Consider the following 23,295-nt stretch of genomic DNA (forward strand, 5'->3'; position numbering starts at 1 on the left):
GTCCAACAAGAGTTTCTCCTTAGTATTTTTCTAAATGAATATTTTGGGTAAAATTCCCTTCTCCTCTCTGATCTTTGATCTAGAGAAAGGTTTTCATAGAGAAGAATCTAAAAGACTAGAGCCTATACCCACAGAAAGGTAGAAATAAGATTCTAAGAGAAAGAAGCCTGGCAATACTGAATCTCCAGGTCCAGTGTCTGAGATCTGCAGAACAGCCCTCCCTTCTTTTATGAGTTATGTAATTTTCCTTCCAATCAAAAAAATTTTTTTCCTTAAGTTAGATTTCTGCCCATTATTGCTCAAAGACAACATCCTATGGGTATGGCTTTTCACAGAACACTAACTGAACAATTTTGAAGGAGATTTTTTTTCAAATCTTTTCTAGGTATAAAAGTTCTGTAAACTCTCATGGAGTTTTGTCTTAGCTTTGAGCATCGTCAAGCAGAATTAGCAAAGCATTTTAAAAGAAGCCAAGATGGTATTCACACATTCTGGATACTGCCATGCCATGTACCCTACAAATTCCAATCTTCCAGAAATTCTGAAGCTGCATTCAGCGGCCTTCTGTCACTGTAACCAAAAGCATAGAACAGAGTTCACAGATATAAAAACAACATCATGGCACTGATCAATCACCACTTCGCAGTGTGACCTATGCACAGAAAAAAAAATGTTTTTAATTAAAATAAAATGCAGCATCTCCTCTAAAACCACATGCTCATATATTTTCATTTACTCTCCTGAAAAACTACCAAACTACAATGAGAGGGGAAGCAACAGAAACTCTTTTCTGGTCTCAAAAAGTTATATTTCCATGTAGTGCCCACCTAGCACTTCTGTTTCAAAAACTATAATTCAGACAGTATTGCAAAAAGACCATATAGCTCAGTGGTTAATTGATAGGATTGGTGGGGGGAGATTATACTTATTACAGATGAAAGGATTTATGCATGTCAGGAAACTATGAGATTTCATGTTCAGCTAACTTCATCCTCCTTATTCAAAAAGATAGAAGAAAATCAACTCACATGTATTGAGTGCCAAATGTCAATCATCTGCTATTACTTAAAATTAACTTGGAAATGGCACAAAAGTACCTAGATATTCCTATATATTCCTTTGTATGTTTGTGTAGACAAAAGAGACAAAAGGGAACAGTTTTAAAAGTAAATGATTTGGGAAGGATTCTGGCAAATAAGTGCACTTTAGATCTTGATGGAGAATTGTGTGAGAAATAGGAAATAAGAAATTGTGCTCAGCAAGGTTAGTGGAAGACAAAAAGAAACAGGGAAAAACAAAAAGAGAAATAGAAAAAACTAAATACATTATATAAATATATATATCCATATGTAAATATATATGTTGAAGAAAGACAAACTTCTTTTTATCCCATATGTAATAACCTGTTGCTTTTGTCACACGTTGTGTGACAAAATACGTATGTTTTTACAAAAATATAAATCTTGTATGTAAACCAAGCAATATTAGATTAGAAATAATCTGACAACCTGTACTAGTCTAAGAAAAACAATCCTTAGTCTGCAACATTTATAGATAAAATCATAATTCAATAAAACATATCTAGAAGTAAATTGTAAAATAATACCAGATATGCATCATTTCCATTTCTTCAAAATGTATCCCAAAATTCAAGTAATATCATCTTTAAATCCTTAAATACTAATTTTAATATTCTTGGTATAACACTGGTGAGCATCTTTATCGGATATGGCTTTAGAATTTAATGTAATGTGGATTGTTAAAAATATATTTATTCTTTTATTTTAAACTAGTGATATATATTTTGTGAATAATAATAGAACTAAGTGGCCCTGTAAATCTTCTAGAATACACAGCTTAAATCCCAGCAGCGGGACTTCCCTTGTGGCAGAGTGGATAAGAATCCGCCTGCCAATGCAGGGGACACAGGTTCGATCCCTGGACAGGGAAGATCCCACATGCCACGGAGCAACTAAGCCTGTGCGCCAAAACTATTGAGCCTGCACTCTAGAGCCCACAAGCCACAACTACTGAACCCACACACCACAACTACTGAAGCCCATGTGCCTAGAGCCCGTGCTCCGCAACAAGAGAAGCCACCTCAAGGAGAAGCCCGCACACAGCAATAAAGAGTAGCCCCTGCTCTCCACAACTAGAGAAAGCCCACTAGCAGCAACGAAGACCCAATGCAGCCAGAAATAAATAAAATTAAATCTTAAAAAAAAAAAACCTGCAGCTATGTCTTTTTTAATTAAAAAAATAAGAAATTGCAGTGAGAATTATAAATACTATAACAAAGACACAGTATAGTACCTTATAATTTTGCTGGGTCACTTACATAAAAATGAATATTTATTAAATTATATAATCTATGAATTGATCAATAAATGTAGCTAAATAGCTAGGAATATAAAATGCACTCTTATTCAGTTCATCTCCTTTGAATCAACCCCATTCAAGTGAAGTTCAAACAATCTATGAGATGGGTTCTATCGAACCAAACACTGATTTTAGTCGTGTGTTTTTTGGCTTTTTTGTTTTTGTTTGGGGAATATTGTGAAGAGATTTAACTAAAGCAAACTCTGTAAGTCATTCTCAAGAGAATTTATTTTGGCATCTTCAAATTTGAAAGCTTTGAACATACTATAGATATACTGAACCACTTAAAATTCCTCTTATCTCCTCCCTGCAAATGCCAGATTAGAGCAGATTTCACAGTTCTAAAACTAGTCTTCAAGGTGAAAGATGTGTGGTAATTAAAGTGGTTACTAGACAACAGCTGCCTGAAGTGTATGCTTCACGTTTCTTATAATCTCAGTTTTCCCCCATGTTATGAACTGAATTGCATCAGTCCCCAAATTTATATGTTGAAGACTTAATTCCTAATGTGACTGTTTTTGGAGAGAGGCCTTTAAGGAGATAATTAAAGTTAAATGAGGTAAAAAACATAAGGCCCTAATCCAATAGGACTTGTGTCTTTATAAGAAGAGGAAGAGAGAGAGATCTTTCTCCTTCAAGAAGGCCACCATCTGCAAGCCAGGAAGAGAGGCTTCACCAGAAACCAACCCTGACAACACTTTGATCTTGAACTTCTAACCTCCAGAACTGTGAGAAAATAAATTTCCATTGTTTGAACAACCCAGTTTGTGGTTCAAACTGAACAGACTAATACATTCCACGACTCCTGTTTCTGGCTTATTCAGTCAACACTTGCACATATGTTGGCACTTATTATCTTTATGAACGTATCAGCTTGTTTATTCAACAAATATTTATTGATTGTCTACTGTATGTTAGAAATTGTCTCAATTCCAATGTCTTTGTTCTCTGTATTGGTCAGGATTCTCCAGAGAAACACAACAAATTTATTATGTATATATAAAATAGGAATTGGCTCATGCAACTATGGAAGCTGAGAAGTCCCACAATCTGCCATCTGCAACCAGGAAATCCCGTGGTATAATTCGGTGTGAGGCCAAAGGCCTGAGAGCCAGGCAGCCACTGGTGTAAGTCCCAGAGTTCAAAGGTTCAAGAACAAAAACCTACAATGTCTAAGTGCAGAAAAGATGGATGTCCCAGCTCAAGAAAACAGAAAAAAAATTCACCCCTCCTTTGCCTTTTTGCTCAACTCAGGTCCTCAAAGAACTGGATGATACCCACCCACATTGGTGAAGGCAGATCTCTTAACCAAGTCTATTGAATCAAATACTAATCTCTTCCTGAAACACAACACAGACACACACAGAAATACTCTTTTACCAGTTATCTGGGTATCCCTTAGCCCAGTAAAGTTGACACATTAAATTAACCATCACATTTTCCAAAAGATTCTGAAATCAGATGCTCCTTTTCCTAGACCAGACACTGGAAGTAGCCCACCTTGTTTTCACTGTTCTCCCTTCTTTATAACCACCAAATTAGAGAGCTAAGCAATATCCACACTGTAGCCAAAGCAGGTCAAAGTATTACTTTCTTCCACTCCTAATCCTCTGTTAAGAAGGAGAAGGAAAGGAAATAACATTTATGCAAAGACTATAATAGATGTTGTGTGTACTTTATTTTATTTAACAAATATATAGGAGAGAAATCTTCAGGAATTCTAATTGTTTAAGATTATTCTATAGGATTAGAATCAAAATACCAGTCATTTCCTTAAGTTTTAAAGTTAGAACTTTGGCTTTAAAAGTTAGACTTATACCTTCTTAACAATAATGATCTCTACCTCCATAACACTTCTACAAAGCCTGTGATGCATTTTATTTTTTTTATATCTTTATTGGAGTATAATTGCTTTACAATGTTGTGTTAGTGTCTGCTGTACAACAAAGTGAATCAGCTATATGTATACATATATCCCTATATCCCCTCCCTCTTGAGCCTCCCTCCCACCCTCCCTATCCCACCCCTCTAGGTGGTCACAACGCACCAAGCTGATCTCCCTGTGCTATGCAGCAGCTTCCTACTAGCCATCTATTTTACATTTGGTAGTGCATATATGTCCATGCTACTCTCTCACTTTGTCCTAGCTTCCCATTCTCCCCCCTGACCTCAAGTCCCTTCTCTACATCTGCATCTTTATTCCTGCCCTGTCACTAGGTTCATCAGTACCATATTTTTAGATTCCATATATGTGCATTAGCATCCAGTATTTGTTTTTCTCTTTCTGGCTTACTTCACTCTGTATGACAGACTCTAGGTCCATCCATCTCATTACAAATAACTCAATTTCATTCCTTTTTATGGCTGAGTAATATTCCATTGTATATATATGCCACATCTTCTTTATCCATTCATCTGTCAATGGACATTTAGGTTGCTTCCATGTTCTGGCTATTGTAAATAGTGCTGCAATGAACATTGTGGTACATGTATCTTTTTGAATTATGGTTTTCTCAGGGTATGTGTGATGCATTTTAAAATTCCATTTTGCTTGAGCTGCAACTTGACTTTTCCAATACCTCATGTAAAACTGAAATACTAATGCAACCCAGTGGTCCAAGCTGGGTAAAATGGAGATGTACAACTAACTATAATTGTGGCTCAAGGCAATCAGATACAGCATCTAAATGCACATATCATCTACAGAATGAAAGCAGTTAGTGCTTTTTAGTAGTCTTGAATTTTTAACTTCCATGGCATCTGCCATTTTCTCTTCAATTAGTAGATAATACATAGCATAGTGGTATCCTTGAAATCTGTTAATTCTTGTTTTCTATGTTTAGTTTTATAAGCATTGTGGAATGTTCTGTCCTATGGGCATATGAGCATGATTTAAAAATATGTAGTAAATATATTCAAGTACACATAATAACTTGAATAGGTTACATGTGGAACAAATCCTCAGCTCATAGGACAGTACTTATAGCAAGAAACAAAAACAGCAATATGTTAACATGTTCTCAGTATATATCTGTCTGCAAGTTGAATTTAGACTCCTAAAATACTCATCTCTGGGTAAAAATGCCAAGCAATATTTTTGCTTGGTTTTGTCAAAATTTCTGGAACTCTCTCAAAATTTCACAAGTTCTGAATTCTACTAAGTGATATTTTCCTTCCTCTTAATTTGTTTGGGTTGCAAAGGAAATGACATTTTCCAACATATTTCTAACTTAAATTTATGTTTTTTGCTATGCAAACATAATTTCTCATCTTGGAAAACAGAATTTCTGACTCCAAACAGCTCTAATGGAAGCAGTCGCTGTCCATGAAGCCTTTGGAGATGATATGCTTGGTCTAAAGGGCAAAACAAAAACAAATCTGAGTGAGGAGAATAAAAGTCACATGACACAGCAGGTCCTTAAATAATTGAACTCGATTTAAAACTTCTCATTTCTTTTCAGTTGATCTACAAAGGAATTGGGCTGGGAGAAAGACTGCAATGCGTCTATTTTTATAAGTTTGTGTGTTTTTAATTTCCCAAGAATAGTTTGCTCTCTTAATGAGCTAAGAAGTGGATAAGTAAAGAACCATAAAATACGGAGATGGAGAAAAAAGGAAAAAAATTAAATTTTTGAAAGCTTTAAGGATATAATAATTTTCCAGAAATGCTTATTTGTTGATCTATCATGTCTCTGTTTTAAATGGCAAATGTATTAGTCAGCTCTGACTGCCATAATGTAATAACATAGACTGGATGGCTTACACACAGAAATATATTTCTCACAGCTCTGGAGGTTGTCTGAGATAAAGTCTGATGGAGTCAGTTTCTTGTGAGGACTCTTCGTAGTTTGTAGAGGCCACCTTTTACTGTGCCCTCACAAGGAGAAGAGAGAGAGAGAGAGAAAGCTGTCTGGTGTCTCTTCATATAAGGACACTCAGCCTATTGTATTAGGGCCCACCCTTATGACCTCATTAATTTTAATCACATCCATAAAGGCCCCATCTCCAAATACAGTCACATTGGGAGTTGGGGATTTCAACATATGAATTTGGGGAGGGGTGTGAAGCACAATTACAGTTAGTTCTACAGTTAGTAGAATAACAGTAATATTCTACCCACCAGAGCCAAACGGTCTCTGCATAGTGGGTTTGATATGACTTAACTGGCAGCTGGGAAATTGTCAAGTGGACAGTAGTTTAACCTGAATATTCTTGCACTTTCCCTGTAAGTCAAGAAGAAGCACAGACTACTTGTTGATACTTAGGATTATGGGACCTTTCCCACCCTGCTTTGTGGAGATAGTAAAACTGTTCCATGCAGTCTCAAGAAAATCCTTTTATATAAAAACCTACAGGGCTTCCCTGGTGGCACAGTGGTTGAGAGTCCGCCTGCCGATGCAGGGGATACAGGTTCGTGCCCCGGTCCAGGAAGATCCCACATGCTGCAGAGCGGCTGGGCCCGTGAGCCATGGCCGCTGACCCTGTGCGTCCAGAGCCTGTGCTCCGCAACGGGAGAGGCCACAATGGTGAGAGGCCCGCGTACCACCAAAAAAAAAAAAAAAAAAAACAACCTATAAACACATGACGCACATTGAACATCTCAGTATATTAATTTTTTCAGGCCATTCATGTTCCAGAATGGATTATCTTAGATACAGGTTCAACAAAAAACACCCACAAAAGAAGAAAATCAAAAAAATATTTTCTGAGCCCCTATTATGTGAAACCATTACTAGCAATTATAAAATGACTCTTCCACAAGATCTATATGGCTGTTTCCAATAGTTTGTAGCACCAATAAACATCATACATCCAAAGCTTTGTGTAATGATTACATTGTGGCACATGAGGCTTTTCTACTGGGCCCTTTAGTTCTAATATAAAATAAAAGGGATGTTGCTGCAAGGAAAGGAATGGACCAGGCAGCGTTATGCGTGGCACACAAAAGAAGTACAAGTTCTCTTTCTAAAAGTTTGCTTTAAATTTCAATAAGTCCATCTTCTGTTTCTCCTTTCCCACAGTGAGAAGGCACAAAGGCCTTTCTACTGTACAACGTTCCCCAAAGATAGCTTCATGAGAAGCAAACATAGGGGCTTCCCTGGTGGTGCAGTGGTTAAGAATCCGCCTACCAATGCAGGGGACAAGGACTCAAGCCCTGGTCCGGGAAGATCCCACATGCCGCGGAGCAACTAAGCCCGTGCACCACAACTACTGAGCCTGCGCTCTGGAGCCCGGAGCCACAACTACTGAGCCTGCATGTCCCAACTACTGAAGCCTGCGTGCCTAGAGCCCATGCTCTGCAACAAGAGAAGCCACTGCAATGAGAAGCCTGTGCACCGCAACGAAGAGTAGCCTCCGCTCGCCGCAACTAGAGAAAGCCCACACGCAGCAACGAAGACCCAATGCAGCCAAAAATAAATAAATAAATTTATTTTTAAAAAAAGGAAGCAAACATGGTATACTTTATATCTGGGTTCAAGAGAAAATTCTCTGAAGACCACCTGTTTCTTAAGTCCTGGTTCTACCATTAGTTAATAATATAAACTTGGGTTAGTCATTTTGCAGCTCTCTCATATACAAAAATCAGGGCTTTGAATGAGAAAGTAGCATGGATTGCTTTTAGTTGTGGAATGCTACAATCTGGTTTTTGAAATTTATTTTTAGCCCACCTAAAATGCAGTGACATAAGCTTATAGAGTTTTCTTCCCTACATTATGGCCAAAAACTTCATAACAACATGCCAAAAGTTTAATACATGCTTGTAACCGTTTAATTGTTTCTTTTAAGAGAGAAAATAGAGTCTACGATACGAGTTGAAATTATTTTCCTCTCAGGCTCTATGTGAATAAGAATTAAGTTATTGAGTATCCCAGGTTCTCAATGTGCTGACGTATCTCAAGGGAGAGCCTGGACATTTTAATTGCCTCTGTTACACAAAGCCTGCTCAGCTTGTATTGTCAGAAAGTGCTACTGTGGTTTTCCCCAAATGTTTTTGAGGCCCCAGGGTTTCCCTATACAAGTACTGAGAAAGCTTAAGCTCTAAGACTGGGTTTATGTCAAAAAATCATATTTTCTCCCCTATACATACCCAGATCTAAGAATGAGCTTTTGTAAATGTTTATTTGTCCCTTTTTGAAAAACCCTAAAAAGTGGGAAGTCGGTAATGTATTAAAATTGTATTCCACAAAACGAAGTGTTTTTCCCTAAAGTCTCCAGATTTCTCATATGCCACATTTTTCAACCTTATTATTCTTAATATGCGCTTTTCACTGTCTGAATGTTTCCTCTGGTAAGACGTGGCATTTTGCCCTTGAGAAGTGAGTGCAAGTCACTATATTTTCCTTCTTAGCCATCTCATGAGACAGGCTGTGAAATGCCAAGAATAATGTAAACTATACAGGAAAATACCATGACGTACTACACCTAGAAATATCTCAGCTTAATAGGTGTTGTGCCATTAACGGTGAATTTTATGGTGGTAAGGAGGTGTAAATCTGTCATATAGACAAAGATTTACAATAATACCCACTTCAGTGGATGATTTTCATCACAGTTAGTACCGTCAGGCAACTTGCATGTTTTTCTGAGTCTCTTAAGTTATGAAGGCCTCCTCGTATTAATCCAAGGTTGGTATCTTGACCTTCCTGGAGTCAATGATGATGATGTAGTTTGCCATTCTTCCTTTCCATTATCAGTGACGTTATTTTAGTCAGGGGGGTGGAGTTTTAGTTAAATAAAATTGATTGAAAACACTGGTGGGAACGATGTAATTGATAATAATTTTCTACAAATAATGCTTTTTATGGTCACTAGAGTGTTAATATATATATTTTTATAACTCATATCTAGACATAGACTTCATTTTCAAAAGATACACACCATATATTAATGTGAAGTCACTGGAAGGCAACCCATCTTATTCAGTAAGCTAGTCACAGATTTGGAGGATACCATTGCATTAGGGAAAGAAAAACAACTAAAAAAAAGTATTCTAGTCTTATTTTTAATGAAGTAAAAAATAATTTTAACAGAGAAAGTACATGTAAACTTTCTTAGCTCTTTTGGTTACAAATTTGGATTTTTAACTCAATATGCTAGATAAACATATGATTATGTTTTAAACCCGTAGTCCACTCATCTCTTTCTATGTACTTGGATACCACAAAAGATATGAGATAATCATATGAGATATGATTATAAATTGTATTTATATATTTATAAAGCATATAAGTTAAAATATCTTAAGTGGGATTTCCAGGCCATTGTCTACCTTGGAGTCCTAACTTCGTGAGTTTACAAGTTACTCATTAGATAATGTACAAAAGTTTAAAGTAAAACTACATAGATGTATTCAATATGCATATGTGTATTCTAGAATACATATAATATAGAAGTGAAATAGCGAATGGCCAGTGTTAGCCACGGCTGCTATCATTAGGGCTAGATGCTGACAGTAGGCCACAAGCCTTACCAGGGGTCAGAGTTCTGAAGATTGCTGGTTCACTGGTATTCTCCCAAGGGTAAAAATACAAGTGACCCTCTTTCTAGCAAAAAGCTATAGACAAGAGTCTATAGTAAATTGAAGTAAAGGCAAAAATGAAGTAAAGCCAAAACTGCAGAGAGGAATGTCCCCAGATCATTTTCATTTTCCTTCCATTAAAGCTACAATGCCTTCTTTATATGTAGGGCAGTTTCCTAGTAAATAAAGAAGGTGAGCAAACTACAGAGGGATGCTGGAGAACATCCATGAGTCCTAACAGAGACCAGTAGAGGCCCAATAGGGCTTTGAGCAAGGAGGCAGGTGCTGGAAGGTGCAAACCAGAGGACCACTGCCCTCTTCAGCCAGGATACAAAGGCATGAAGAGGAAGACTGTCAGCACCCTATACCAGTTACTACCTACATGCATTATTTTTTTTAAACTAAATTTATTTATGCTTTACAAGATGTGATATGGTGGGAAAAAAAACATACTCCCTGTACAAGGTACTGGATAATCATTCTCAACAGAGGGAAGTTGGTTGAAATTTCTCAGATAGTAATACCATAAGCTAAACAAATTGAACTCAATTTGTTCAAAAATCTGGTGGCTGTATAACAGCATAAAGGGTACAATATTTTCAAAGATTTTGGTAGTGTGTTTTAAAATATTGAGATCTTATTTAATTTTTAGTTATTGAGCTTTACAAAACCTAATTACAAGCTTTTCACAGAAAATGACACATTGTTACTAAAGAAGACACGGTATTAACATATGTAGTTAGCATCTTAAACTTCAATGTTCACCTATTCAGTCCAACCCACAAGGAAAAGATGTTGTTTACACTTACGTATACGTTTTAGGCAGTAGCATTTCTACGCATTTGAGGACTTGGCCATGAGCGTTTTGGTCCTGGTGTCTGCCATACATCAATTTGGGGAGATTTAGGATGAAGAGTAATGAGAAGGTATAATATGACAAATTCCACTTATTAGTCATCTTGATAATTTAGATTTACATTAAAAACAATTTATTCTTTCTATGTTGTGTATGTATAACTTCTATTTTAAGCACTAATTATTTAAATTTCTATATATCCAATGAAGAAAAAGAGTAAATATTCATGACATATATCCGTATACATTTTCTTTCATATTTAAATAGAAAGAAAAGTAGTATAAAAAGGACACAAATATGTTGTGTATCTATTGTCCAGAACAAGCGCCAAGAGAAAAGGATTTCATATTTAAATTAGAGTACAAAATGCAGCTTGTTATACCTTATTTTAGAAATTCACAATACTATATTTGCATTTTAAAGTTTCTGAAAATTTATGCTGTAAAGAAAACTGTTTCACTAAGTCTAACCCAGAACATTGCCAATTCGTTTAACCATAAAGCTCCTTTTTCGGCTGGAGCTTCAAGATGGCAGAAGAGTAAGACGCGGAGATCACCTACCTCCCCACAAATACATCAGAAATACATCTACACGTGGAACAACTCCTACAGAACACCTACTGAACGCTGACAGAAGACCTCAGACCTCCCAAAAGGCAAGAAACTCCCCACGTCCCCGTACCTCGGTAGGGTGAAAGAAAAAAGGAAAAAACAGAGACAAAGAATAGGGACGGGACCTGCACCTCTGGGAGGGAGCTGTGAAGGAGGAAAGGTTTCCACACACTAGAAGCCCCTTCGCGGGTGGAGACTGTGGGTGGCGGAGGGGGGAAGCTTCAGAGCAGCGGAGGAGAGCGCAGCCACAGGGATACAGATGGCAAAGCGGAGAGATTCCTGCACAGAGGGTCGGTGCCGACCAGCACTCACCAGCCCGAGAGGCTTGTCTGCTCACACGCCAGGGCGGGCGGGGGCTGGGAGCTGAGGCTCGGGCTTCAGAGGTCAGATCGCAGTGAGAGGACTGGGGTTGACTTCATGAACACAGCCTGAAAGGGGCTAGTGTGTCACAGCTAGCCGGGAGGGAGTCCGAGAAAAAGTCTGGAGGTGCCGAAGAGGCAAGAGACTTTTTCTTGCCTCTTTGTTTCCTGGTGCGTGAGGAGAGGGGATTCAGAGCGCTGCTTAAAGGATTTCCAGAGACGGGCACGAGCTGCTGCGATCAGTGCGGACCCCAGAGACGGGCATCGGATGCTAAGGCTGCTGCTGCAGCCACCAAGAAGCCTGTGTGCAAGCACAGGTCACTCTCTACACCTCCCCTCCAGGGAGCCTGTGCAGCCTGCCACTGCCAGGGTCACGTGATCCAGGGACAACTTCCCCGGGAGAACACACAGCGCACCTCAGGCTGGTGCAACGTCATGCCGGCCTCTGCTGCCGCAGGCTCGCCCAGTATCCGTACCCTTCCCTCTCCCGGCCTGAGTGAGCCAGAGCCCCCATATCAGCTGCTCCTTTAACCCTGTCCTGTCTGAGCGAAGAACAGATGGGCTCAGGCGACCTACGGGCAGAGGCGGGGCCAAATCCAAAGCTGAACCCCGGGAGCTGTGCAAACAAAGAAGAAAAAGGGAAATCTCTCCCAGCAGCCTCAGGAGCAGCGGATTAAATCCCCACAATCAACTTCAAGTACCCTGCATCTGTGGAATACCTGAATAGACAACAAATCATCCCAAATTGAGGAAGTGGACTTTGGGAGCAAAGATATATATATATTTTTTCCCTTTTTCTCTTTTTGTGAGTGTGTATGTGTATGCTTCTGTTATTTTGTCTGTATAGATTTGCTTTCATCATTTGTCCCAGGGTTCTGTCTGTCCAGTTTTTTTTTAATTATTTAAAAAAATTTTTCTTCTTAATAATTTTTATCTTTTATTTTAGTAACATTATTTTATTTTACTTTATTTTATTTTACCTTCTTCTTTCATTCTTTCTTTTATTTCTCCCTTTTATTCTGAGCTGTGTGGAGGACAGTCTCTTGGTGCTCCAGCCAGGCATCAGGGCTGTGCCTCTGAGGTGGGAGAGCCAAGTTCACGACACTGGTCCACAAGAGACCTCCCAGATCCACATAATATGAAATGGTGAAAATCTCCATCTCAATGCCAAAACCCAGCTCCACTCAACGACCAGCAAGCTACACTGCAGGACAACCTATGTCAAACAACTAGCAAGACAGGAACACAACCCCATCCATTAGCACAGAGGCTGCCTAAAATCATAATAAGGCCACAGACACCCCAAAACACACCACCAGACGTGGACCTGCCCACCAGAAAGACAACATCCAGCCTCATCCACCAGAACACAGGCACTAGTTCTCTCCACCAGGAAGCCTACACAACCCACTGAACCAAACTTAGCTACTGGGAACAGACACCAAAAACAACGGAAACTACGAACCTGCAGCCTGTGAAAAGGAGACCCCAAACACAGTAAGTTAAGCAAAATGAGAAGACAGAGAAACACACAGCAGATGAAGGAGCAAGGCAAAAACCCACCAAACCTAACAAATGAACAAGAAATAGGCAGTCTACCTGAAAAAGAATTCAGACTAATGACAGTAAAGATGATTCAAAATCTTGGCAATACAATGGAGAAAATACAAGAAACGTGGAACAAGGAGAACTAAAGAGCAAAAATACAGAGATGAACAACACAATAAATGAAATTAAAAATTCTCTAGAAGGAATCAATAGCAGAATAACTGAGGCAGAAGAACAGAGAAGTGACCAGGAAGATAAAATAGTGGAAATAACTACTGCATAGCAGAATAAAGAAAAAAGAATGAAAAGAAGTGAGGACAGTCTCAGAGACCTCTGGGACAACATTAAATGCACCCAACATTCCAATTATAGGGTCCCAGAAGAAGAAGGTAAAAAGAAAGGGACTGAGAAAATATTTGAAGAGATTATAGTTGAAAACTTTCCTAATATGGGAAAGGAAAAAGTTAATCAAGTCCAGGAAGCACAGAGAGTCCCATACAGGATAAATCCAAGGAGAAACACGCCAAGACACATACTAATCAAACTATCAAAAATTAAATACAAAGAACAAATATTAAAAGCAGCAAGGGAAAAACAACAAGCAACATACAAGGGAATCCCCATAAGGTTAACAGCTGCTCTTTGAGCAGAAACTCTGCAAGCCAGAAGGGAGTGGCAGGACATATTTAAAATGAGGAAAGAGAAAAACCTACAAGCAAGATTACTCTAGCCAGCAAGTAACTCATTCAGATTTGACAGAGAAATGAAAAGTTTTACAGACAAGCAAAAGCTAAGAGAATTCAGCACCACCAAACCAGCTTTACAACAAATGCTAAAGGAATTTCTCTAGGCAAGAAACACAAGAGAAGGAAAAGATCTACAATAATAAACCCAAAACAATTAAGAAAATGGTAATAGGAACATACATATCGATAATTACCTTAAATGTAAAATGATTAAATGCTCCAACCAAAAGATATAGACTGGCTGAATGGATACAAAAACAAGACCTGTATATATGCTATCTACAAGAGACCCACTTCTGACCTAGGGACACATATAGACTGAAAGTGAGGGGATGGAAAAAGATATTCCATGCAAATGGAAATCAAAAGAAAGATGGAGTAGCAATTCTCATATCAGACAAAAGAGACTTAAAACAAACACTATTATAAGAGACAAAGAAGGACACTACATAATGATCAAGGGATCAATCCAAGAAGAAGATATAACAATTGTAAATATTTATGCACGCAACATAGAAGCACCTCAATACATAAGGCAAATACTAACAGCCATAAAAGGGGAAATCGACAGTAACACAATCATAGTAGAGGACTATAACACCCCACTTTCACCAATGGACAGATCATCCAAAATGAAAATAAATAAGGAAACACAAGCTTTAAATGATACATTAAACAAGATGGACTTAATTGATATTTATAGGACATTCCATCCAAAAACAGCAGAATACACATTCTTCTCAAGTGCTCATTGAACATTCTCCAGGATAGATCATATCTTGGGTCACAAATCAAGCCTTGGTAAATTTAAGAAAATTGAAATCGTATCAAGTATCTTTTCTGAGCACAGCGCTATGAGACTAGATATCAATTGCAGGAAAAAAAATCTGTAAGAAACACAAACACATGGAGTCTAAACAACACACTATTTAATAACCAAGAGAACACTAAAGAAATCAAAGAGGAAATCAATACCTAGAAACAAATGACAATGAAAACACAACGACCCAAAACCTATGGGATATAGCAAAAACAGTTCGAAGAGGGAAGTTTGTAACTATACAAGCCTACCTTAAGAAACAAGAAACATCTCAAATAAACAACCTAACATTACACCTAAAGCAATTAGAGAAAGAAGAAAAAAAAATCCCAAAGTTAGCAGAAGGAAAGAAATCATAAAGATCAGATCAGAAATAAATGAAAAAGAAATGAAGGAAATGACAGCAAAGATCAATAAAACAAAAAGCTGGTTCTTTGAGAAGATAAAGAAAATTGATAAACCATTAGACAGACTTATCAAGAAAAAAAGGGAGAAGACTCAAACCAATAGAATTAGAAATGAAAAAGAAGTAACAACTGACACTGCAGAAATACAACGGATCATGTGAGATTACTACAAGCAACTATATTTCAATAAAATGGACAACCTTGAAGAAATGGACAAATTCTTAGAAATGCACAACCTTCAGAGACTGAACCAGGAAGAAATAGAAAATATGAACAGAAGAATCACAAGCACTGAAATTGAAACTGTGATTAAAAATCTTCCAGCAGGGCTTACCAGGTGGCACAGTGGTCCAGAGTCTGCCTGCCCATGCAGGGGCCACGGGTTCGTGCCCCGGTCTGGGAAGATCCCACATGCCGCGGAGTGGCTAGGCTCGAGAGCCATGGCCACTAAGCCTGCACGTCTGGAGCCTGTGCTCCACAATGGGAGAGGCTGCAACAGTGAAAGGCCCGCATACTGCAAAAAAAAAAAAAAAAAAAAAAAATCTTCCAACAAACAAAAGCCCAGGATGAGATGGCTTCACATGTGAATTCTATCAAACATTTAGAGAAGAGCTAACACCTATCCTTCTCAAACTCTTCCAAAATATAGCAGAGGGAAGAACACTCCCAAATGCATTCTACGAGGCCACCATCTGATACCAAAAGCAGACAAAGATGTCACAAAGAAAGAAAACTACAAGCAATATCACTGATGATCATAGATGCAAAAATCCTCAACAAAATACTAGCAAACAGAATCCAACAGCACATTAAAAGGATCATACACTATGATCAAGTGGGTTTTATCTCAGGAATGCAAGGATTCTTCAATATATGCAAATCAATCAACGTGATACACCATATTAACAAACTGAAGGAGAAAAACCATATGGTCATCTCAATAGATGCAGAGAAAGCTTTTGACAAAATTCAACACCCATTTATGATAAAAAGCCTCCAGAAATTAGGCAGAGAGGGAACTTTCCTCAACATAATAAAGGCCATATATCACAAACCCAAAGCCAACATCATCCTCAATGGTGAAAAACTGAAACCATTTCCACTAAGATCAGGAACAAGACAAGGTTGCCCACTCTCACCACTCTTATTCAACATAGTTTTGGAAGTTTTAGCCACAGCAATAAGAGAAGAAAAAGAAATAAAAGGAATCCAATTTGGAAAAGAAGAAGTAAAGCTGTCACTGTTTGCAGATGACACGACACTATACATAGAGAATCCTAAGGGTGCTACCAGAAAACTACTAGAGCTAATCAATGAATTTGGTAAAGTAGGATACAAAATTAATGCACAGAAATATCTTGCATTCCTATACACTAATGATGAAAAATCTGAAAGTGAAATTAAGAAAACACTCCCATTTACCATTGCAACAAAAAGAATAAAATATCTAGGAATAAACCTACCTAAGGACACAAAAGACCTGTATGCAGAAAATTATAAGACACTGATGAAAGATATTAAATATGATAGAAATAGATGGAGAGATATACCATGTTCTTGGATTGGAAGAATTAACATTGTGAAAATGAGTCTACTACCCAAAGCAATCTACTGATTCAATGCAATCCCTATCAAACTACCACTGGCATTTTTTACAGAACTAGAACAAAAGATTTCACAATTTGTATGGAAAGACAAAAGACCCTGAAAAGCCAAAGCAATCTTGAGAAAGAAAAACGGAGCTGGAGGAATCAGGCTCCCTGACTTCAGACTATACTACAAAGCTACAGTAATCAAGACAGTATGGTACTGGCACAAAAACAGAAAGATAGATCAATGGAACAGGATAGAAAGCCCAGAGATAAACCCATGCACATACAATCACCTTATCTTTTATAAAGAAGGCAAGAATATACAGTGGAGGAAAGACAGCCTCTTCAAAAAGTGGTACTGGGAAAACTGGACAGCTACATGTAAAAAATGAAATTAGAACACTCCCTAACACCATACACAAAAATAAACTCAAAATGGATTAAAGACCAAAATGTAAGGCCAGACACCATCCAACTCTTAGAGGAAAACATAGGCAGAACACTCTATGACATAAATCACAGCAAGATCCTTTTTGACCCACCTCCTAGAGAAATGGAAATAAAGACAAAAATAAACACATGGGACCTAATGAAACTTCAAAGCTTTTGCACAGCAAAGGAAACCATAAACAAGACCAAAAGACAACCCTCAGAATGGGAGAAAATATTTGCAAATGAAGCAACTGACAAAGGATTAATCTCCAAAATTTATAAGCAGCTCATGCAGCTCAATAACAAAAAAAAAACAACCCAATCCAAAAATGGGCAGAAGACCTAAATAGATATTTCTCCAAAGAAGATATACAGATTGCCAACAAACACATGAAAGAATGCTCAACATCATTAATCATTAGAGAAATGCAAATCAAAACTACAATGAGATATCATCTCACACTGGTCAGAATGGCCATCATCAAAAATTGTACAAACAATAAGTACTGGAGAGGGTGTGGAGAAAAGGGTACCCTCTTGCACTGTTGGTGGGAATGTAAATTGATACAGCCACTATGGAGAACAGTATGGAGGTTCCTTAAAAATCTAAAAGTAGAACTACCATATGACCCAGCAATCCCACTACTAGGCATATACCCTGAAAAAACCATAATTCAAAAAGAGTCATGTACCAAAATGTTCATTGCAGCTCTATTTACAATAGCCAAGACATGGAAGCAACCTAAGTGTCCATCAACAGATGAATGGATAAAGAAGATGTGGCACATATATGCAATGGAATATTATTCAGCCATAAAAAGGAACAAAACTGAGTTATTTGTAGTGAGGTGGATGGACCTAGAGACTGTCATACAGAGTGAAGTAAGTCAGAAAGAGAAAAACAAATACCGTATGCTAACACATACATATGGAATCTAAAAAAAAAAAAAAAAAAAAAAGGAAATGGTCAGAAGAACCTGGGGGCAAGACAGGAATAAAGATGCAGAGCTACTAGAGAATGGACTTGAGGGTAAGCTGGGACAAAGTGAGAGAGTGGCATGAACATATATACACTACCAAACCTAAAATAGCTAGCTAGTGGGAAGCAGCTGCATAGCACAGGGAGATCAGCTCGCTGCTTTGTGACCACCTAGAGGGGTGGGATAGGGAGGGTAGGAGGGAGGGAGATGCAAGAGGGAAGAGATATGCAGACATCTGTATATGTATAGCTGATTCACTTTGTTATAAAGCAGAAACTGACACACCACTGTAAAGCAATTATACTCTAATAAAAATGTTACAAAAAAAGCTCTCTTTTCAGTCGTATTATGAGTACATTTTGAAATCCTACTTTAATTAATGTCATTTAAAATCTTGAAATACATATGGGCCTCTAGAGACTGCTTAACAGAGAAAATACTTGTAGATAGTTTAAACATATAACACACAATCCTAAATATTTTGTTGAACCTACTGCTTCAATTGAAAGATCTCTCTTCAGACTTAGGGTGCTCATATAAACCCTTACTTCATTTCTGAATAATCCAAAGAACCCACTGTTAAAGCAAAAATTTCACAGACATCAAGAAGTGAAAAATGGAAAAAGGAACCACACTGTATAAACCTTTCCTTGATCACTGTTCTTTCAAACCATCAACTTATCTAAAGCAGGAAATAACACTGCATAATTAGCAAGGCAACCAGAGCATTTTGCTTACTGCCAATAATGCCACTTCCAGTTATAAGTGGAAAACCTCTAATCACTATTCGTATTTCTCCACCCCAACACACCCACAAGAGCCCATTTTTACATTAAGGAACCAACATAGTCTCCTAATAACAACATTTAGAAAATATAATTTTTTTACTAAAATTTAATTTTGAATGATTTTAACCACAAAAACCTCAAACTTTAAATAAACTAATAATTAATAGTATCCTTAAAGCATAACTCTAAAGAGTTCAGAGATTGGTCTCTTCAGGTACAAAGGAAATGTATTGTTATTGGACCCAACCATGCATGACATGGGCACCTGTGTTTCATTTCATGAAAACAGGTGGCTAGTTCTAGGGCTCTGGCTAAGGCTTCACTTATCCTTTCCCTTAATACTTCATTTCTTTTAGATTTTTATTCAATTATCAACTTTCAGAGATATCTCTGACTACTTTGTATGAGCAAATGTTATTCTCATCTACCATTTCACATACACTGCCACCATTCCCAACATGCTCTATGTCCTTTATCCTGTTTTATTTTCTTCAAAAACATTTTATAAACATCTAACATATTACATTTATTTTATTTGTTTATTACCATTTCTCTCACTAGAATGTAAGCACCATCCCAACAGAAATGTGTTTTTGTCTTGTGCTGAATCGTTAGTGCCTCGGTGCCTAGCATATAGTAGATAAACATTTGATAGTTGAACAAAAAAAATTAGTAAGTGCAGGAATTTTTCTAACTGAAAAATCACCCTTATAGATTCATGAATGAAAACTGCAAAAGGTGTTGCCAAAGCCTGTACTCCCACTGACCTAATGAAAACCAAAACCTCTCCAGATGTGGATATTCCTCCACATATGCATGTTTCAACCCTTGTATAACATTTCTTTATGCTACTTTTTTTTTCTCCAGTGATGGGATATGCCCCTAGTGGTTTATAAACCTTTTACTGTTTCCACACTCTTTCAGGAAGGTATAACTGAGCTATAATATTTTAAAGTCCTTCTTAAATTGGTCTTCTTCCTTTTACATATGTAAGCCTGTTTCTGGACCTCTTTTTCCTTTTACTGTGATTTACAGTCCAGATCTTTTAACATATTCCTCTAGACTTTCCCTGTGGGGATAGTAAAATAGGTAAAGTGAGTGAGTTCTAGGTCTGCTACAATAATTTATTATTTGAACAAATCTTGTCCATCTTCACCTCTTTAAGCATAACAGTGGTTAACTGCATGGACCCTGGAGCCAGACCACCTAGAATCCAATTCCAGCTCTACAATTTACTAACTGCATTGCCTTGGATAAGTTACTTAACCTCCCTGTACCTCAACTTCCACAGCTATAAAATAGAAATGACAATAGCACATCTGTCATATAGGATTATTTTAATGATTAAATAACTTAATATTTACAAAATGTTTGGTATAACACCTCACACATAGTAGGAACTCTGTAACAGTTAGCTATTTCTATTATAATCCCATGCAGGAGGTATTCTACCAGATGAACATCTTAACCAGACTTGGGCTCAATCTACTTTGGTCCCACCATGCTCCCATTTGATAGCTCTCTTCCCTCCCTTAGAACATTGATTCTCAGATGTATGCCTTGGATCAACAGCATCAGTTTTGCCTGGAACTTATTAGAAATGCAAGATCTTAGGCTCCACCCCAGGCCTACTGATCAAAAACTCTAGTGTGGGGTCGATGTTTATTGCAGCACAATAGCCAGGACATGGAAGCAACCTAAATGTCCATTGGCAGAGGAATGGATAAAGAAGATGTGGTACATATATACAATGGAATATTACTTAGCCATAAAAAGGAATGAAATATGCCATTTTCAGAGACATGGATGGACTCAGAGTTTGTCATACAGAGTGAATTAAGTCAGAAAGAGAAAGACAAATCTCATATAATCTCGCTTATATGTGGAATCTAGAAAAATGGTACAGGTGAATTTATTTGCAAAGCAGAAATAGAGTCACAGATGTGAAAAACAAACTTATGGTTACCAAGGGGAGAAGAGGGTGTGGGATGAATTGGGAGATTGGGTTTGACATATATACACTACTGTATATAAAATAGGTAACTAATGAGAACCTACTATATAGCACAGGGAACTCTACTCAATGCTCTGTGGTGACCTAATGAGAAGGAAATCAAAAACAGAGTGGGGAAAAAAATATATATATATATACACACACACACACACATATATATACATATATATATATATATATATATATAAAACATTCACTTTGCTGTATAGCAGAAACTAACACAACATTGTAAAGCAACTATACTCCAATAAAGTTTTAAAAAAACAAAAAACAAAAACAACTCTAGGGGTGGGGTGAATCCATCTGTTTTAACTAGACTTCCATGTGATTCTGATAAAAGCTCAGGTTTTAGAACCGTAGATTCCTAATAATTTTTAATAATTATGTTCTCTCCATAAACAGGCAGTAACCCTGTAACTTTATCACCTTGAAAATTATGCATTATTTTTCTCTAATGCTTATCTTCTGATCTTTCACTTTCAAATCTGTTCAAATTCTCTGACACGGCTTGGTATGGCCATTACACCCTTCTATGAGGTAGTTCCCCAAGTACTCATTTTGACCCTTGGGTTCCACTTTAGAGATTATGATTTAAGTGGTTGAAGTGTGCCTTGGACATTGAGATTTTTAAAACAGGGTTTCTAATATGTAACCAAGGTTGAGCACATTGATCTATACTCATTTTTGCACAAGTGATTCTGAAATTCCTTTGTCTGGATCTTAATATGAGAACAGTGTTTCCCAACATTTCCTGGTAATTTAAATTATTTGGTCCTTGACAAAAATACAAATTCCATGGCCCTATCCCAGTCCTAGTAAATCAGAATCTCCAAGAAAGCCCCAGGAAGTGGTATCTTTTAAACAAGTACTCCAGGTGATTCTTCTCATTATGGAAACTTAAGAAAGAGCGATACATCATAAATAAATAAATATGAATGACTCTTGCTATTTTTAAATGAGGGACAAGAATACTGTCTAGACCAGTACACTGAAACCTAGTTTTTACATTTTATTATCTCTATACTCATTAATTATAATGTCACAAATCAAATGATTATTCTATTTAAATTCCCAAGGGAAGAAAGTATGTGATTTGGATTTATGTTTTAGAAAGAAAATGAAACTTCAGAGCAGTTTTCAGCAAGAATGAAACCTAAATTCCTTGCTAACTTTGAAAGGTTAACCTTGCTTGCTCAACTGGGAAGGATGACCAAGTTCACCATCCCATACATAAAACCTCCCACTACTACTCTGAAAAAAATTTTAAATTAAAATGAGCATTTATTTTCAATGAAATAAAACTTCATTTAGAGATTATAACCTTACTGGTGATATGAAAATTAAATACCAATTAATTATTAGAAAGTTAGCATTTGTGAGGTTAAATAATTATTTGGCAAGAAAGATTACAAAATCCAAATTAAAACACCAAGAAATTTAATTTGTCAAAATTACCATGAAACTCTCACAGTATCTCTTTGGAATTAATGAGACAGAACTCAGTGGGGTAGTGACATTACAGGGTAACTTTATGTATTTCTAATGCAATAAATGTGCTTTCATCAATTAAATACACAGCTTTAGTATTTAGCTTGTAACGGTTATCTTGCTAAGTGATAAGAAGTACATTCATTAGGTTATGTGATTTATTATCATAAAATTTATTCTGCTTTATAGATGCTTAAAATAGCTGAGTTCATTTCACCAGATTTAGGACTCATTCAGAGAAGATACCTTCTATGTTTTGCTTGAAAATTTAATCTTAATTGAGATCATGTGACTCAGGCAAAATGCATCTGTAGCCAGGTTTAACCTGTAGCCAGGTTTATTTATCTTGCCAAATAATTATTATTGACTATGAATCAATCCGTACAAATTTCAAAATAGGGGGTGCTCAGAAACTATCTGTTCCAGCCATCAAACATTGAAGCATAATGAACAGACTATAATAATAATTCAAAACTGCTTTGTTCAAAATGAAAAATATAAATGAATGACACAGATAAGATACTTATAACCAAAGGAGGAGCAATACAGGTTACCACTTTTTCATACTGGGCTGAAGGGCCCCTGGAATCATGGTGAAATCTGCCCTGCTTACCTTCATAGCCAGTTCTACCCTCAGCTTGTTCCTACCAAAATGATTCAAGCCTTCTACCACCATCTTCCAACCTAACACCCAAATTGTTGTTGCCCACCCTTCCATCCCCAAGCATTTCTCTTCTGTGACCTACTCTCCTTTTT

Source organism: Mesoplodon mirus (assembly GCF_964341445.2).
Source record: "Mesoplodon mirus genome assembly, chromosome: 6".
NCBI lineage: Eukaryota > Metazoa > Chordata > Mammalia > Artiodactyla > Ziphiidae > Mesoplodon > Mesoplodon mirus.